Source organism: Ambystoma mexicanum, chromosome 5q (assembly GCF_040938575.1).
Source record: "Ambystoma mexicanum isolate Mex_15411 chromosome 5q, UKY_AmexF1_1, whole genome shotgun sequence".
Taxonomy (NCBI): Eukaryota; Metazoa; Chordata; class Amphibia; order Caudata; family Ambystomatidae; genus Ambystoma; species Ambystoma mexicanum.
This window is the reverse complement of record NC_090933.1, coordinates 10,207,929-10,228,781: the sequence shown is the minus strand read 5'-3', so window position 1 is coordinate 10,228,781 and position 20,853 is coordinate 10,207,929.

The window sequence follows — 20,853 nt, the reverse complement described above, 5'->3', positions numbered from 1 at the left end:
CTGGAGCAAGCCCAGCTCCCGCTCCCCCTCCGGTTCCTCCCTCACATCCAACCCCCTCTCAGGGCGCGCTGGAAGGACATCCTACTGACAACAAAGCCGACCCTAAGCTCCTGGGACTGGGCTCTAAAGCAGAAGGGAATCCCGAGGGGCCGAGGCCCCCTTTCACCGATCTTTCACAATCCCGACTTCTCCCCGGGATCTCTCCCCCGCAACTTCCAGAATTGGATAGACGGGGGCCTTGAAACCCTGGGGCAGATGTACTCCGAAAACGGACCCCGGACCTTCGAACAGTGCAAGGAAACTTTTCGGCTTCAAGAGAGGGACAGGTTCACATACTGCCAGCTCCGCCACTGGTGTTCACACCCCCAGACCCTCCAGGCGGCAACCCGCCCCCCGACTCCACTGGAGCTAACCCTCGCGGATCTGCCGGCTAGAGGAAGAACTTCAGCCATATATAGATGCTTCTCGGGGGACTTTCTGGCGGCAAAAACTCGATCTATGGCTCAGTGGGAGGCGGACCTAGGCCATCCGTTCGATGACCAAACCTGGGTAGACATATGGTCCCGCACCCACTCCTCCTCCACCTGCGTCACCAACAAAGAATGTGCATATAAACTTACCTTGCGCTGGTATTACCCCCCTCTCAGACTCCACCACATGAATCCGCAAATGGACCCCGCCTGCTGGAGAGGCTGCAGTCAACCAGGCTCTTACTTCCACATGTGGTGGACATGCCCCAAGATCCAGCAATTCTGGACCAGGTGTCTCTCAGTCATCGAGCAAGTCACCGGCTCCGCCCTCCCACTGGACCCTGAGACAGTCCTACTGGGGATCCCGGTCCCCGGAATCTACCCCCGCTCCGGCAACAGGGCTAAGCTCCTCACACAATGCCTCTTGGCGGGCAAGACAGTTCTGGCCCGTTTCTGGAAGTCGCAAGACGGCCCTTGCCTGGCCCACTGGTGGGGAAAATTGTGGGACATTTTAATAGCGGAAAAGGTCACCGCTGCGAGAGCGGGGACTCTGCACCGCTTCCAGAATGTATGGGCTCCAGTGCTGGACTATGATCAGCGATTTCCTGCAATGACATTCAAGCCAATCAACGCCCGTTGGGCCCTGGGGGACCTGGAGAGTACACACCAGGCGGGGGTGATAGACTGAATCTCTGGCCCGGGAAAACCGGAATGATGGGGGAAAGGGACACAAAGCCAGAATCTTTTCTTTGCAATGCTATACTGCCACCCGATACTGTTTGTAACCTATACTGCCTTGCTATAAATAAACACATTTAAAAAAAAAAAAGAGACATACAAGGAGATTGAGTATGACCCCATGGAAAGGGTCAAATCGCTGATTAAGAAAGTTTTGGATGGTGCGAAAGACAGAGGTTATTTCGGAGAAAACTAGAAAATTCTTAGAGAAGACACATCCGATCACTCCGGTTTTTTATATTCTTCCAAAGATTCACAAGAGACTCAGGGATCCACCAGGACGCCCGAGTATTGCAGCAACAGAGAGCTTATTGGAACCCCTTGCGAGATATTTGGGCAAGATTCTGCAACCTCTTATACAGGAGACTGTAACATATGTAAAATGTACCATCTATTTCTTGCTAAAACACAAGGAGATCGACTTTATTAATGGCAGAGACACCCTTTTCACGATGGACGTGACGTGACGTCCTTATATAACAACATTGTGCATGAAGCTAGCCTTGAAGCAGTGGAGTGGCTATTACTTTTTTAAGTTCCAAGAGAGAAATTTTCTCCAGTTATCTGGAACGAGAATGGGTGCCACCATGGCCACTACATATGCGAACACCTACATTCACTACCTAGTGATGGAACATGTTTTCAGTTCACTGAGGTGGATGCGTCATCTAGCTATCTTCGTCAGATACATAAATGACATTTTTGGTGTCTAAACAGGCCCGGAAGATGAACTTGAAGACTTTTTCTTGATGATAAGTACTATGTATCCCAGTATTAATTTCACCACCCAAACGAGTAAACACATCAACTTCTTGGACGTGGAGGTTTACACCAAAGGGCATAGCCTGGAGACCAGAATCTACACTAAACCTACAGATAGGAATAGCCTCCTCCTAGCCACCAGCTTCTACCCATGTCGTGCAATTGACAGTGTTCCATTAAGTCAATTTCTGAGATACCTGAGGAACATCTTTGAGAAAGAAGAATATGACAGACAATCTACATTTCTACAAAGCAAGTTCCATGACAGGGGGTACAATCGCACGCTGATTACAAGTTTAGCAGGGAAAGTGGATATGATTGACAGAGAAACCCGACTTACACCTAAATCGCAGAAGAAAGATGATACCTTGGTGTATGTTATGACCCACTCTAACCAGAGTAAGATGATAAAGACGATTGTGCTTAACAACTGGCCAAGGGTAAAAATGGACTCCCAGTTACAACCATTCTTCCAACAGCCACCCATCTTTGCTTACAGAAATAGTAGAACCTTAAGAAACAGTCTAATCAGAGCAGAAGTTCCATCCACTCAGACTGGTCTGACCATACACAAGGCCACTCAACCCTGTTACAATTGCCAGCATTGCAGCAATTTACTACCAGGTAACACTATTACACACCCCCACTCGGGTAAACCTATTAAACCATTCCTGTACCTGTGACTTGATGTTTACGCTCTTAAATGCCCATGTGGTTTTTATTATGTTGGCATCAATATGAGCAAAGATAAGATGGACTGAACATAAGTCCAATATAAGAACTAAAAATCTCAAATCACTGGTGGCAATGCATTTTATTGAAGCAAGGCACTCTATTGCACAATTGAAATGTATCATTCTTGAGCAAATCAACAGGATACTGTTACAAAGAGAGATCCTATGGATTGACCTGCTAGATTGCCTCAGCCCTACAGGCATGAACTGTGATTTTGATCTCATGTGTTTTGTTTAAGAGCAGTACTTTCTCTGGAAACTGTTTTGGTACACATAAAACATGGGCGATCGTGGATGCTGGTTTGGAACTAGGTGATAACAATCAATATCATTATGAATAGGACTGTGCACTAGTTATCCATTATGTATCAGCCTTTTAATACCAGAGACTGTGAGCGGGCTGGACCGAGAGCGCAAATGTAAGAAATTGACCAAAAAGACTGAACTAGTTATCCATTATTTGCCAGCCTCCTGAACACCAGAGACTGTGAGCGGGCTGGACTGAGAGCGCAAATGTAAGAAATTGACCAAAAAGACTGAACTAGTTATTCATTATTTGCCAACCCCCTGAACACCAGAGACTGTGAGCGGGCCGGACTGAGAGCGCAAATGTAAGAAATTGACCAAAAAGACTGAACTAGTTATCCATTATTTGCCAGCCTACTGAACACCAGAGACTGTGAGTGGGCTGGACCAAGAGCGTAAATGTTGCAAGAGAATGGTTTAATTGCAGTGGTCACCTTTCTTCACACTATTGATTGTTTCTTTACTATTTTCTGTCCATGATCTATATATTGCGATGCCTTCTATCCTCAATTGGTTTGTATGAGTAGATTGGTGTTGGTAGATAGTCTCGAGGTTGAGAGATTGTGGTTGTTGCATTAAAACGTGTGGTTTGAGAATTAGGACTTTCCCCCAAGTGGGTACAACCATCTCCCCCAACAGTCCAGATACCTCTATCTTTTTTCCACCCTTACCTCCAGTTAGATAACTCTCAGGTTGTAAGACCTTATGGTCTTCTATTTAAATAAGTGCGGGATTTGGGGCACACTGAACATTTCTTTTTGCGATGATGCCGCATTTCCCACACGCATTTAATACTGATTTACATACGTGGATTGCGGGTGTAATATAATCTCATGGCTGAGAAATTACAGGGTCTGAATTAGGACTGTACCCCGATGGGGTACATCCATCTCCCCCATGGGTCCAGCTGCCTATATCTTTTATCCACACTTCCCTTATGTTTCCTAATTCTAAGGTGGTATGACCTTCGGCTCATCTATATTCAATTGGTGCGGGAAGTGGGGCACACCGTGGTTTTTACTGCGATGATGCCCCATTCCCTGCACAAATCAAACACTGGTTTTATGTGTTTGAAGACAAGCATGAGGCTTTATTCAGGACTAATATTCTCAGTATTACCAGAGTGCCGTATTTTCACTTGTTATGACATTGATATTTACTTTGGATGAGGTCCCAGTGAACAGTGTTTGCTGACCATATAGCATTTGACAGACAGTACAGAACGTAGTATACACACTAGAACCTGGCGTGCCTCCCATACCAAGATGGCGGAGAGTGTACGTGAAGCCAGTGCGCATGAGCGCCGGTGCCATGACAACTAGCAAAACAGTTTACGAATGGGCAGCGCGTCCTGTAGACGGCTGACTCGCAATGCAAACACTGCATATTCCGGTAAGATCGCCCCCTTATATGTTTGTGTGATGAGTGGTGCAATTTAAACTCTTTCTCTCCCACAAGCACACTCTCCTCACCTGAGCTGTCTGAGTTGCCAGTTTCTTGTAGACGTCGTCGTGCAAGATAGTCTCTTTCCTTCTTATGATGAATGTGCTTGTCACAGAGGGAAGACACAGTGACCGCTGGATAAACAGCTGTCCCGTGATTCCCTTTCCACCCAAAAGGGAAAAAACCCTGTGAAGCAGTGTAGACTCTTCAATCCGATGCCAGAATAGTCAGTGAAGAGAGCAATGGAGAGAGGCGGTTTGCTGAGTAGAAGCAGTTAGAATAAATGGCAATGGTTCCAGAAAGAGGAAAAATAGGTGTGCAGCAAACCAGCTCGGAGGAGCCAACAGGAAGAGAGAAACAGGAAGGATTCCCAGAATCAGAAGAGAGAGATAGAAATAGAAAATAGGCACACCGGAGTACCGCCCGGAGCAGCGGAAAGAAATAGTGTTGTTCGAGGAAGGAAACAGGAACACAGGAAAAACAGGAAACCCTCTGGCAGATCCGGCAGAGGATCGGAGCGAGGAAACCCGGAAACAGGAAGTGTCCAAAGTGGGTTGCAACGCAGCGACTACCCGGAGGCGGGGAGTTTAAATACTTCCAGCGGCGCTGCGTCACGTAACTGGGACTGGTAGCAAGAACACAGAGAAAGGACTAAAACACTCTACCTCTGTGTCTCCAGCTCCAACGCGGATACAACCGCCAATTATGGCAATGGCCGTGACGGCGGATTACAGTATGCCCCTCCCTGGGCCGTGAACACCCCGGCTTCCCCGGGTGCAAGCGGTGTAATCTGGCAAGTAACCGGGGGGCATGTATCTGGGAAGCCGGTTCCCAGGAGTCCTCCGACTCCGGGTAACCCTTCCATGACAAAAGGTATTCCAATCTACCACGACAAAACCTAGAATCTCTAACCGCAGAAACCTCATACTCATCTTGAGTGGATGTAGGCACAGGAATTTGTCGGGAGAGAGACCTGTGGTGGGGATCTGGAAAGTACGTTTTGAGGAGAGAGGAATGAAAAACAGGGTGAATGCGTTTAAGAAAAGGGGTGAGCTGAAGACGATAGGTCACAGGATTGATCTTTGAGAGAATGGAAAAAGGCCCCAAGAAGCGTGGAGACAGTTTGGAAGGTCTTGTCCATCGGGGAAGGTACTTTGTAGACAACCACACCTTATCTCCTGGCTTTCATGAAGGGCATTCTCTACGGTGCTTGTCAGCTCCAACCTTATTTCGTCATCTGCTATCTTCCAATCCTTGCAATACGTTGGTCTGTGCCTCTTGGATACTTCTCAAAATCTCTTCAGCTGCTGGCAAGTTGGAAAAACGGGGTAAAAATCTCAGGTGAACTCCGTAAGTACAAAAAAACGGAGTAAGGCCTGTGGCGGAGTGTTTGGAATTATTGTTGGAGAACTCTGCCGTGGGAAGTAAAGAGACCCAATTGTCTTGGTGCTGAGAAATGAAACATCTCAGATATTGTTCGAGAGTGGCGTTGAGACGCTCAGTTTGGCCATTTGATTGCGGATGGAAACCGGAAGAAAGGGCTCTTTCTACTCCTAATCGGTTACACAAGGCTGTCCAGAATTTTGAAATGTACTGACTTCCCTGATCAGAAATTATCTTGTCGGGGAGACCATGTAACTTGAAAATGTCTCGGGCAAAGGTCTCCGCCATCCTAGTTGCGGTAGGTAATCTCGGAAGGGGCGAGAAATGTGCCAATTTGGAAAAAGCATCCACCGTCACCATGATACAAGTACATGATTCGGACTCCGGAAGATCCACAATAAAGTCCGTGGAGATGAGTCCCCATGGGTGAGTCGGCTTTTCCACCTGGGTGAGGAGTCCTAGAGGTTTGCCCGAGGCATACTTGGCCTTGGCACAAATTGGACAAGATTTCACATATTCCAACACCTCCTTTCTTATGTTGGGCCAGAGAAACGACCTTGAGATTAGTTCTAAGGTGCCGTCCACACTTCTGTGTCCCACCATGCGTGAGTCACGACACCATCTCAGAATCTTCCTGCGTAGCGGTCCTTCTGGGGTATGCCACTTCTTCTTATAAAACACCCATCCATCCTTTACTTGAAAGGGGGAATTGGAAAAGAAGGAGATTTGTGGCAATTCTTGCATGACAGCAGCCTTCACCTCTTGAAGAAAAGAACCCACCACTGCTAGAATCTGGTTTCGGTGGAACATGGGCTCAGTCTTGACAGACACTGTTTCAGTATGGGAGTCCTTACGAGACAAGGCGTCAGCTAGTCGATTGAGCGACCCCGGAATGTATGTGATCTGGAAGTCATACTGTGAAAACAGATAAGCCGATCTGGCCTGTCTGGAGTTTGAACATTCCATCTCTTGTAAGGCTTTCAGATTCTTGTGATCTGTGCGAATGAGGAACTGATGACGGGCACCCATGAGGAGGCGCCGCCATTCTTCACAAGCCAATTTCATCGCCAGTAACTCCTTTTCAAGAAGAGAATAATTGAGTTGACTGGAGGAGAGAGTCTTAGATAGGTAGGCGACCGGGTGTTCTACATCCTGGAAGTTCTGAAGCAAAATGGCCCCAACAGCAATGGCAGAAGCGTCCGTCTCAAGAATAAATGGTAGAGTCTGATTCGGATGTTGTAGAATCGGGGCTGAACAAAAAAGGCTTTTCAGATGACAAAAGCTCTCCTCTGCCTCAGTGGACCAGGAAAACGGGTAGGCCTCCTTTTTGAGCAGTCGGGTAATGGGATGCACATCTTCTGAAAAGTTCGGAATGAATCTCCTATAATAATTCGAGAGACCCAAGAACCGCTGCACCTCCCGAACAGAAGTAGGGGCCGACCAGTTGAGAATGGCATGTACCTTGTCTGGGTCCATGGCGATCCCTTCCTCAGACAGTACATATCCCAAATAGTGCACCGAAGGAACAGCAAATTTGCATTTTGCTGCCTTAACCAGAAGATTGTTCTTTTGCAGGCGATTAAGAACTCGCTTGACTTGTTCGATGTGATCCTCCAAGTTAGATGAAAAATCAAGATATCATCCAGATAAATGATGACTCATATCAAAAGCATGTCGGAAAACATCCGGTCCATAAGTCTCTGGAATACCGCTGGTGCATTCACCAAACCAAACAGCATTACCTTAAATTCAAACAGGCCCAGAGGTGCAGTCTTCCATTCATCTCCTTGGGTAATCCGTAGCAGATGCTATGCGTTTCGAAGATCAAGCTTGGTAAATACTGTAGCCCCTTGTACAGCCTCAATGATGTCCGTGATAAGGGGCATCGGATACCTATCACGAATGGCAACCTTATTCAAACCCCGGTAGTATATACAGGGTCTAAGATCAGTGGAGTCTCTCTTCTTAATAAAAAATAAAGGGGTTCCTGCAGGGGATTTTGAAGGTTGTATCAGGCCATTCTCCAAATTTGTATCTAAGTATTTCCGAAGAACCTGTTTCTCCGTTTGTGTGAGAGAGAACATCCGACCAAACGGAACCAGGGCATTGGGTTCCAAGTCGATCGTACAGTCCTCTGGCCGATGAGGCAGCAATTTGGCATGAAGGCACTCCTGAAAAACTTCAGAAAATCCTGAGCAAAAACTGGACAATGCATGGACTCCCACGTGATTGTTGGGAAAAATCTTGACTGGCTGTAGATCTCTCCTACTCTCTAACCGAAAACAGTTGGTAGCGCAGTAGGGGGAATTGAAGCTTAGCTAATTCTCAGACCAGTGTATCAATGGATTATGTCTGTGGAGCCATGTGATGCCCAATATAATGGGAAAATGGGCGGCTCTGATGATGTCAAAACATAAGGTTTCCTTGTGTTGGTCTATCGTCAAAGAAAGCTCTTCCATAGTATGGGTAATAGGACCAGAAGACAATGGTGTCCCATCCACTCCTTCAACTTTCTGACCTTCCTTTCGCGGTATCCGGCGGAGACCCACCTTGTCTGCCCACCTGGTGTCAAAAAAATTGCCCGCCGCTCCACAATCCAGTAGGGCTAGGGTCTTAACTTGTCTGTTCTCTTGGTCAAGATGAACAGGAATCACCATGAGTCTGGAGTCCTCTTTAGACTCGGAAGATGCAACTGAAAGAGAGACATAGGGACGGTGAGAAATGTTGGGAGACCCCCGGTCGTTTGTCCCTACTGACGCAGAGGGTATTCGTTTTCCGACCTCTTGTTTGGTAATTCTGTGCAGTCCCTGAGAAGATGTTGGACTGAACCACAGAAGGCACATAATCCTTTTTCTCTTCTGCGACGTCTTTCAGCAGCTGATAACGGTGCTCTGGTGGCGCCGATCTGCATTGGTTCTTCGGAAGAAGCAGCAGTAGAGCACCCAGGGAGTGAGTGTGCAGAGGGTTCTGAAGGATAACCAGGGCTTCTTTGTTTGCGGCGCTCTGCCCTTCTTTCCTGTAAACGATACTCTATGTGAAGAGCAGCTGCTAGTAGGTCTGAAAAAGTGGGTGAACGAGGAGACCTGGCCAGTTCATCTTTGATTTCTTCCTTCAATCCTCTCCTGAATATGGCATATTGTGCTGTCTCAGGCTACCCCGCTCCAGCTGCCAAGGTTTTGAAAGAGGAGATGTAAGATAATACATCTAGAGAACCTTGTTTGACATCCAGTAAATCTTCGCAGGCGGTAAGTTCTGGTCGTTCAAAAGTCTGTTTCAGCAAATTCTGAAACCCTGGAAAATCCTGCAAAATGGTGTTTCCACTAGTCACCAATGGTGTAGCCCAAGACAGGGCGTTTCCTGTCATATTTGAAATTAAGAAACCCACCCGGGCTTGATCTGTAGCGAAGGTACGAGGCCTAAAAGTGAAATAAACCATGCAGGCTTCCAGAAACTCCTTCACCTTTTTGGGAGATCCATCGAATTTCCCAGAGGACAGCGCCATCGGTGGTAATTCTGGGGGGGGCAGGTTCTCTAGCTGATACCATCTGTTGAAGCAGAGCATTCTCTGTCTTCACTCCTTGTAGCTCTTGAGACATTGCTTGAAAAGCCTTCCACAGTTCTTGAACCTGATCCTCAGCGGACATCCTTGAAGCTTTTGGCGTTGCAATCTGTGATGAGTGGTGCAATTTACACTCTTTCTCCCCCACAAGCACACTCTCCTCACCTGAGCTGTCTGAGTGGCGGTTTCTTGTAGACGTTGTCGTGCAAGATAGTCTCTTTCCTTCTTATGATGAATGTGCTTGTCACGGAGGGAAGACACAGTGACCGCTGGATAAACAGCTGTCCCGTGACTCCCTTTCCGGAACCAAGCCAGAATCAGGGAAAAACCCAAAAGGGAAAAAACCCTGTGAAGCAGTGTAGACTCTTCAATCCGATGCCAGAATAGTCACTGAAGAGAGCAATGGAGCTAGGCGGATTGCTGAGTAGAAGAAGTCCAATCATCGAGTCAGGAGAGACGGAGGCTCCTTGAGGCAGTTAGAATAAATGGCAATGGTTCCAGAAAGAGGAAAAATAGGTGTGCAGCAAACCAGCTCGGAGGAGCCAACAGGAAGAGAGAAACAGGAAGGATTCCCGGAATCAGAAGAGAGAGAGAGAAATAGAAAATAGGCACACTGGAGTACCGCCCGGAGCAGCGGAAAGAAATAGTGGTGTTCCGAGGAAGGAAACAGGAACACAGGAAAAACAGGAAACCCTCTGGCAGATCCGGCAGAGGATCGGAGCGAGGAAACCCGGAAACAGGAAGTGTCCAAAGTGGGTTGCAACACAGCGACTACCCAGAGGCGGGGAGTTTTAATACTTCCAGTGGCGCTGCGTCACGTAACTGGGACTGGTAGCAAGAACACAGAGAAAGGACTAAAACACTCTACCTCTGTGTCTCCAGCTCCAACGCGGATACAACCGCCAATTACGGCAATGGCCGTGACGGCGGATGACAGTTTGTCTCCATCTATGGACCTTTAAGGTAGACTCGATGTGAGCTCTGACATTACTGCCATTGAGCTTTGTGGTTAATGTGAATGGACACCGTATGGAGGGGTGCCAGCAGATGCACAGAGTGTCCTTATTATTCAACAATGTACTGTACTTATCTTATAATCCTCCACACGGCTTATAGTATTATATCTTGACTTAAATTATTTTATTAGGGTAGTCAAGACCCGGGCCCTATGAGGGGTTATATACTTACCTTATATAACTACCAGATTGACAATTAGTCTTTGGTATTTCTTCAAAGAGACTAGTAACCAGCTACATTTCTTGTCTTTACTACTTTAATTAACAGACACGGCGAGAGAGCATCAGCCCTACACCCACTCTACCCGGTCCCTGAAGTTATCAGTTTGTCCGGGTAAGACATTTACTTTCTTTCTGTATTTTTAATATGGAATATTCTTTCACTTGTAGATACTTTGGACTATTTTTAGTAGATAATTTTATAGTGACTTGACTTCTTATCAATACCGGTAGATTCGAGGCTCGACTCCAGATCTGGCCACAAGAGGTTAGTAATGTATATCCTTATCAAGACTATTATTTTATTGAATATTACATTAGACATTTACATTAGTTCCTAATAGGGTTATTTCCTACCCTGTAGGTTTGAATGGGAACACTCATTGGAGAATTATTTTCTTTGCTTTCCTGGAACTTAACACTTCTTGCCCTGAAGATGGGTTCAACTGAATCAGAAACGTGTAGACATATAGAAATCTTATAAGGAATGTGTTTGATTATTTGTTTGACAACTAATTTTGTTAATGGGAAAACACGAAAACACAATACTTTGTATCACTGTTGTTCTGCATTATTGCCCCAAGATTGGGCTTGGATGTAAAGACAAACTTCGCAGTATCATTGGAAAAGTGTTATTGAAACAGAGAATGGTTTGCTAGATAAAAGAACTAAACTTTATTCACCTGTATTTTCTATTTACTGCTGATATTTTTAAGCAAACAATTATTTTGAATCATTTTGAATGTCCTCTATTGGATGTTACAACAAAGTAAGTACAATACCATCATAGTGTTTTATGTTTTACTGAGAGAGTGCAGTGTTCTTGTATTGTAAGATACACAATTCCATCAACCCTCCTGTATTTGCTTCATTCTTACTCATTACACCTCTACAGTTCCTCACTTTATATTATCATCTCGCCACCATTATACTAACCCCCAGATATCAATATAGCGTTCCCAACCTAAAGTTACAGCCCATTACACAGTGACGCACCTCTATTTACATGCCTACCCTCATATTCAACCACTCAGGCACATTGCACGTATATACATTTCAAAATCTGCACACCCACACTTTCCTTTTTTCTCCAACAGCTACTACAGAAAGCCTACCAAACAGAAACTACGTAGAAAACAATGGAGAAATAGATCAGCGCAACCTAAAAGCATAGAAAGTAGCCATCCACCCCTAGCAGAATTTGTACAGATAGTTCAAGGAAAAGAGCTAATACAGTCAGTAATGAAAGCACCTACCAGTAAGGAAACAGTACTTCCTCTGCCAAAATGTAGAAATGAAAAGAAATCTATGGCTAAGCCTTGGTCCGGCTGCATCCAGAAAAAGACTTTTGAAATCATACAAAGACGTAGAATCAATAGCAAAAAACGATCCCAACAGCATGACATTTTGAAAAACAACTTAATAGACACATACTACCCAAACTGGAGTATTACTTTAGTAACCATGTGCCTGTAGCACACAGCCCAAAACTTCTCACACAAAAATAACATTAAACCAGATGGAAAAAAAAGGTAGATACAGAGTCGAAAGTTGGAAAGGTAGCCTGGTGAAACTTACCAAACGCAGCCTGATTAATCATATGAAATTGTCATTAGAAACTCCTTAACACAAAGAACAGTACTACATGGCTCTACCACAACTTTTCAAACCATGGAAGTAACTAAGGAAATTGAACATGGTATAAAGCACAAGACTAAAACTTGTACCTGTGCACACAACAAACCTGTGCTGCTATATGTCAGTGGTGAAGCTGGTTCAGGGAAAACATTCTTAATAAAAATGATCAGTAAATTCCTCCAACAATTAACAAACAACAACCTTTCAGCTGTTTTAACCACCCCCACAGGTTTAGCTGCCTACAACATAGGTGGTGTAACTATACACTGATTGCTACTCCTTCTAGTAGAACACCAGAACAAATTAGAGTACTACAAACTTTCAACAGAAGCTGCTATGGAGCTATGCAGAGTTTTGAAACAAATGAAAATGCTCCTAATAGATGAGGTGAGCATGGTTTCCAATCTAATGTTAGCTTTGATTCACCTCAGATAGCACAAACTCCTCAAAAAAGACTACGAAGAACTCTTTGGAGGAAAATATGTAATTGTTTTGGGGATCTCCTTCAATTAACACTAGTGAAAGGTGAAACTATCTTTAAAACCTTAGGACCCAAACTGTGCCATAAAACTCTTGGAAGCATCGGGAATGTAAATCTCTGGCAACATTTCCAATACAGAGAACTAAGTGAAAACATCTGTCAGTCTGCAGACCTCACCTATGCCAATATTTAAAATGAATGCAGATTGGTGTACTATCGAAGAAAGTGCAGTCTACACTAAATACCAGACGCATCCATGAGCTGTACGGCCAAAACACATGTGCTACTGATGTCATGGAACAATTAGCACACAAAAATGTCAACTGTATGTCCTTAATGCCAACCCTAGCAAGCTGTGTACAATTCAATGCAACAATGCTGAAAATAGACATGCAACCACTAGTGGAAATTCACTCCACAGACAAACTGGACATACACGGTATGACATTACCTATGTGTCAACAAGCAATTGCACAACTAAATGTCTTAGAAAACTCTATCTCCAAAACAGCTGGTTTGGATAAAATGTTAACATTATGTGTAAACTGTAGAGTAATGATAAAGCGTAACCTTGATGTAGAGCAAGGTTTAGTTAATGGAGCACTTAGTACAGTTGTTGGCTTCCAGACATACCCACAAGGGAACAGCATTCAGTTTGTCAACATCCAGTTTGACAAACTTACAGACGTTAATAGGATAGTATGCACAACAGCCTGATTTCTTCTTTTCAAAGACATGTGTGTACGCAGAGAACAGTTTTCTCTCTTGCTAGCTTACGCAGTGATTATTCATAAATCGCGAGGTCTAACCTTAGATCAAGCATTAATTGATATTGGCAGCACAGTCTTTAAACAAGGCATGAGTTACATAGCACTGTCACACCTATGTACACTTGAAGGACTATATCTAGTCAATGTTGATGCAAGTGCAGTCAGCGCTGACATTCCTTGCAGCATAGAGTATAATAGACTAGGTGCACTCTGCACACCCTATCTCAAAATGTACCCTGTTCCTCAAAAACACAAAGGTTTTAAAAGAAAACTCATGCAATCAGAAGTTCTAAATGATCTCCCAACAGTACCACCAAAGAAATTAAAATCAGCTCATACTGCATCAACTACCAAAAACACAGAATAATTGACTGACTCTTCAAAGAAACCATGTGCACATCCATCAAAGTACTCAGACACAGACCTGCCTGGTCCCAACAAATTTTCCAATACAACTGGTGTAAATTGTTATGCAAATGTAGCAATGAATGTTCTATTTCAAATTTGTATTTGCATTTTGTTTATTTGTACAGCGCGCCTGGCCCGAAGGCATCTGGGCGCATATCTTGAGGTTACAGTGGCATAGTATACAGCAGACAGTTTGACAAACTTACAGACGTTAATAGGATAGTATGCACAACAGCCCGATTTCTTCTTTTCAAAGACGTGTGTACGCAGAGAACAGTTTTCTCTCTTGCTAGTTTACGCAGTGATTATTCATAAATCGCGAGGTCTAACCTTAGATCAAGCATTAATTGATATTGGCAGCACAGTCTTTAAACAAGGCATGAGTTACGTAGCACTGTCACACCTATGTACACTTGAAGGACTATATCTAGTCAATGTTGATGCAAGTGCAGTCAGCGCTGACATTCCTTGCAGCATAGAGTATAATAGACTAGGTGCACTCTGCACACCCTATCTCAAAATGTACCCTGTTCCTCAAAAACACAAAGGTTTTAAAAGAAAACTCATGCAATCAGAAGTTCTAAATGATCTCCCAACAGTACCACCAAAGAAATTAAAATCAGCTCATACTGCATCAACTACCACCAAAAACACAGAAAAATTGACTGACTCTTCAAAGAAACCATGTGCACATCCATCAAAGTACTCAGACACAGACCTGCCTGGTCCCAACAAATTTTCCAATACAACTGGTGTAAATTGTTATGCAAATGTAGCAATGAATGTTCTATTTCAAATTTGTATTTGTATTTGTATTTTGTTTATTTGTATAGCGCGCCTGGCCCAAAGGCATCTGGGCGCATATCTTGAGGTTACAGTGGCATAGTATGCAGCAGACATAAATCCACATATCATTCAAAAAATACTTACAAAAATACTTACAAAATATTTACAGGAAATAAACAAAGGAGTTAGCCAGAATGGCAAGGCTTAGCAAAGCAGCAGACAAGCAGTGTTAGTTTTTATGGTCAAAGAGACGAGAGGCGGCTTTAACAGTCCTGTTCTGTGAGCCAAATTTTGGCTTTACTCTTGAATGAGTGAAAGGAGGATTCAGATCTGAGAGGATTAGGTAGCGACTTCCACAGTTTAGTGGTGAGTACCAGGAAACTGGCCCCCCTGCTTTCTGAAGCTTAAACATCGGTGCTGAAATAGAGTGAACTTGGGCCATCGATTGTTGAAAACATTTATTTAAATGGCTCGGACCAGATGTGTTTACAAATGCTAATCCTTCACATACATGCAGCAAACAATCCTGAAAACACTTACAGTGTCTCAGGAATAAGGCAAGAATTGAACTACTCTGCTGGAATTGTAAAATTCACTATAAAAGACAAGACGATCCACAGGAATTTCTAATGTACTTACTACAAATACTGGAAAGCAAAAACAAACCCATAAATGAAATCTTTCAGATTTCCTACATGTGGAAACATACATGCACTTTCTGCAACCATGTCATTCAGGAACAAGTCCCTAATGAGCACTTGGTCTCTGTATCTATACCTAACTGTGATCCCATTCCATTTCAGCAACTGGTACAAAATGCAAACCATAGCATATTGTGTACTTCTTGCAATTACGATAATCGTTCGACCTTAAATATACAATCACATAGCCAATACGTAATATTAATGCTTTTAAGCTACAATGCAGATGGAACCAAAAATAACTGCTAACTTAGCACCTTCGCACACAGACAGGTATCACTTAGCAAGAAAACCTTCACAACAGTAGCCATAATCTACCACACAGGCGACACAACCACCAGTGCAGGTCACTATACTACATACATTAGAAAGCAATGGTCATGGTTTGAATGCAATGATACTTCCATTACTCCAAAGCAGAAATTACCAGCAACTCTTGCAAATGCCTACTTAATATTCTTGAAGCCAAAATGTACTCATTGATGTACAAAATTAAAATACCCTACTCCCCAACTCCCACGAGTACCTATTCATTGCACAAACAAAATGACCTTCTGCACTGTGGAACTAGAACAATTTAGCATACAGTAACTATTCAACAAATACATCACTGTGTCTGTTCTACTATTTTTTCCCCAATGAACCCAATGATTACAGTCAGAAAAACAAGTGTACACAAATCACACTAATATTCTTTCCTACATGGGACTTAAAAGAAAAACAACTAAGTATAAGGGTTCAAAGCTATCCTCAGTAACCTCTGAAACCACCAACTACTCAAAAGAGTCACCACCTGCCCATACAAATTCAATACATATGTAAACATCTTTACGTAAACCCATAATGGCACACCAGCACTTCATAATGTGGAAAGATGTGAAACTACCAACAGGAATGCACAAGCTTCTAAGCATATGCTATAAAAATGAGAAACTGCCAAACTCAACATTCAGCAACCACAGTGCTACAAACATATGCTCGAAAACATCCAAACTATGAACAGCTACAGTACGCCAACAGGTACGTAACTGCCCTCCCAATTCTGCAGTATCACAGTGCAATGGCACAATACTTGCAAAACATCAGCAGCAACCAAAAGCATAAAGAAATACTGCTAAAAAAGAAAGCAGGTAAACAGTTAGAATACACCAACTGCTACATGACTGCAACTATGCTACCAACACGTACAAAACAGAAATCGTACACCATTGCAATTCCTTCTACTGCAACAGTGCACCTTAAACATTGCTCTAATCAGTGCAAACGTTACTGTAACGGACTGTGCAACGTAACATCAAATAAATGTGGAAGATTTTTTTAATCCAGCATGGATTTTTCTTTTCCCCACAGACCCAATGATTAAGCAAAAAAAAACAGGAACTGCACACATTACACATTACACTTGTTTAAAGCATAGTACTTATGAAGTACTAATAATGAGGGTCCACAAAGTGTAGACATATCTGCAATGCAATGAACTGCAAAATAACGAAACACCTGCTCTAACATGTTATGTTTTTTTGTTTTTTTAACTTTATTTATGTTTTATAGAAAGTTAATCGCAAGATACAACCTCAAACTGCCCAACAGTGGGCCAGGTAAAATATATGCCAAATCCTCCCCTCCCTCCCGACCCCTCCCTCGTACCCCGCGCCTGTCGCAACACAAAGAATCAGTGATGATCAGTAATGTCTTGCACTGATCATTCCCAATGTCTCTCACAAGACGTCCCACATCCCGTGGACCTCCCTGTGGTTAGCCTGGTGATGAGGAAGAGGAGGAGTTGCTTTGAGCATTCATCAGATATGCAATATAAAGCCCCAGATGTCTGGGGGCAGGCATGCAAAGGTGATGTTTTAATGAACTCAGTCTCCACATCTTGACAGTGGAGAACATCCCTCCGCCACCCTGCAGCCCGGGGGGGCTGGGCCACGATCCCAGGCAATGGCCACCCTCCTCCGCACCAGAAGCAGCAGCAGGTTTCCGAGTTTCCTCATCGCAGGTTTCAAGTGTTTGGTCATCCCAAGCAGTGCCACAGTGGGAATAGGCGTTAACTCTTCACCAATTATCGCCTCCGTCTCCTGGATGACTTGGGACCAAAAGCTGGACAACGCAGGACAGCTCCAGGTGAGGTGGAGGAAGTCTGCAGCTGGTTTTCCGCATCTCTCACACTTTGCCTCTGTCTCTGGGTTGTGTATGTACCTTTTGGCTGGGGTGTAATAAGTTTGGTGTAGGTAATGGAAGTGGATCAGCTTAAACCTTGAGTTCAGGGCAACCCTCTGAATTTAACTGAGTATGTAAGCCCATTAGTCATCGGGGATGGCGGCCTGTAGTGCCTCTTCCCATCTCCCCTTTGTGCGTGGGTTTTCTGATGTTGTGTCTGTTATGAGGGCTCTGTATATGGAGGATATCAGTTTCCCCTCCCCCTCAGCTTGGATCACACTGTGGAGTAGTGCCCATGTTGGAGGTTGATGTGGGAAAGAAGGAAATAGAGCTTGGATCACATAGGGTAATCTAAAGTATACAAATATGTCCAAGGAAGAGTTGCTGCCTCTCTCCTTGGCCTGTTGGAGTGATAGGAATGTTCCATCGACGAATAGGTCGCCAAGTGTCTGGGTTTGCCTTTTGTCGGCCCATTGGAGGAACACTTTCTCATTTTTCTAGGGTATCCCAGGACTGAATTTAATAGGCAGTAGCGGAGAGTATCTGATTGTTACGCTGTATTTTTGGGCTATCTTTTTCCACACTGCGTAAGTTGTCAGCACCACATTTAGTGTGGAGTATGGTGTTGCTTGTTGGCTGATAATGACTGCTCTTAATAGATTGGGAGAGGCCAGGGCACGTTCTATTTGTACGTGGGGCCTGATGAAGTAGGTAGAGTACCAATGGCTCAGAAAGTGTGCTTGAGCGGCCCAATAGTACCTTTCTAGATCGAAAAGTGCGAGCCCGCCCCTCCTTGTCGGGAGAGTAAGCGTCGTGTATGCCTCTTGTGCTGGTTTGCCAGGCCAGATTAACTCAAGTATGAAACTTTTTTGCTTCCCCAGGAAGTGCCGCGGAAGTACTAGTGGAGTATTAGTGAACAAATAGAGGAGTTTTGGTAAGATCACCATCTTAACCAGCGACGCTCTGCCCCACAGCGTCAGTGGCAATGCCGTCCACCTGTGTACCTTCTCTTGGAGAGTTTTAAACGTGGATTCATAGTTATCCTGAAAGATGTCACTGTGGTTCAGTGATAGCAGGATCCCGAGATATCTGACGTGGGGGCTTTCCCACCTAAAGTTGAACTCATCTGTGAATTTGGAGGTACAGGGAGTCAAGGGAAATATTACTGACTTGGAGTGATTGATTTTCAGGCCTGATACCACGCTGAACTTTATTATCTCTTGCATTATTGGGTTGAGATTTTCAGTGGGGTTTTTGAGGAATAGCACCACATCGTCGGCATAAAGCGAGATGATCACTTTGTGGGGACCCAAGGCGAGCCCTCTGTGGAGATGACGAGTGCGCAAGCTCGAGGACAGCAATTCCATCACTAATGCGAATATTAGCACTGACAGTGGGCACCCCTGTCTAGTCCCGCGCTGAAGGACACGTTTTGATTTTGCCGAGCCCAAGACAATGGTTGATTGGAGTTTGTTATATAGTAATGCTACAAGTTTTAGAAACTGGTCACCCAGACCATGTTGTCTGAGGACCGCAAACATAAAGGGCCATTCGACAGAGTCAAAAGCCTTTTCGGCATCTAGGAGGATTGCAGCTGTCTGTTGAGTGGGCTCTATCGCCGCCATGGCTCCGAACATTCTCCTGATCCCGAATGTCATGTTACGACCAGGTCAGCTAGTACCAGTGCTGGCATCAAGGGCATTAGTCTATTAGCTAAAACTTTGGCAAGTATTTTATTATCTAAATTTATTAGGGAAATTGGTCGGTAGGAACCGCATTCTTCGGGGGGCTTGTCTTTTTATGTAAAAGAATTACATTAGCGTCTCTTAGGGTTTGTGGGAGGATGCCTGTCTCCAGTGCCTCCTCATATACTCTTAGGAGGAGGGGGGCTACCAACCGAGTGAATGTTTTATAGAATTCTCCAATCAGGCCATCAGGGCCGGGGGCTTTGGTGTTGGGTAAGCTTTTTATCACTTCTAGGATCTCATCTTGTGAAATGGGCTCGTTCAGTGGTTCACGGAGTTCACGCTCCACCCAGTAAAGCTCCGTATCTGCTAGATAGTTATGTAACAGTTCTGCATTATTTGTGTGGCGTGTGCTGTATAAGTTTTGATAGTAGGAGTGAAAGGTGTCAAGTATTTCTGATTCAGTGTGCACTAGGGACCCTTGTGGGGTGCGGATTCTCTCCACCAGGGTGGGCTTTCTATCTGCAGCAATCAGACGGGCTAAGAGTGCTCCTGGTCGTTGACCTTCGCCTTATTGACGTATCTGATGGCCGCGTTGCAAGAACTGCACCTCCCGCTCTGCTAGCGCCCTAAATTTGAGCAGTTCTCCCTTGAGTTCTGCTTGGGTGTGTATGGAGTTAGTATCTGCGCACTGTTGTTCTAGGGCTTTCAGGCGTTTCCTCACAGGCCATCAGCTTGCGACGTATTGTCTTTAATATTCCGTTTTCTTTGGCTATACACACTCCTCTTATATAACACTTCCCACATTATCCCAGCTGAAGAGACAGAATTTTGATTGCTGACTAAAAAGGATGTTATCTCCTCACGTAACTCCGCTCGCTGCGAAGGCTTGATCTGCCAGTGCTCCAGGCTTGAATCGCCATTGTGGTGCAGTTGGTGTAGTATCAGGGAGGTTACATTCAAGAGTCACTGTGGCGTGGTCGGAGAACGTCTTGGGGAGAATCTGGAAACAGCCCCATTGGAGAATGCTGTGAGCTGAGACGAGCAGATAGTCTATGCGAGAGCTGGATTGGTGAACTGCAGAGTGAAAAGTATACTCGCGTTTCTCCCAGTTACTGTGCCTCCATATGTCAATCAGATTGTATGCTTTGCAGATCTCTTGCACTTGCAGGCTGGCTTTGGATGACTGTGCAGAGGTGGTTTGCGATCTGTCTTTTTGTGGGTCGAGATGGGTGTTGAGGTCACCACCCCAGATGATGTTTGTTGGTCCATTCAGTGCGAGTCGGGACAGGACCCAATTGAAATTATTTGGACCATCCACGTTGGGGACATACAAATTTATGAGCGTGAAGTCCTGCCCAGCTATGATGCCTTGTACCAATAGGCCTCTGCCTTCACTGTCCTTCTCCACCCTCTTTAGGCAGAAGCCGACTCTGGTGTTGATGATGGGTGGCTACCCCCCTGGAGTAGGATGAGTAGGAAGAAAAGTAGCAGTGGCAACCCCACTCTCGGGCCCATAGGTGTTCTTTTTGTGGTGTGAGATGTGTCTCCTGAATCATTGCCACATCTATTTTGTGCCGCTTCAGGAACT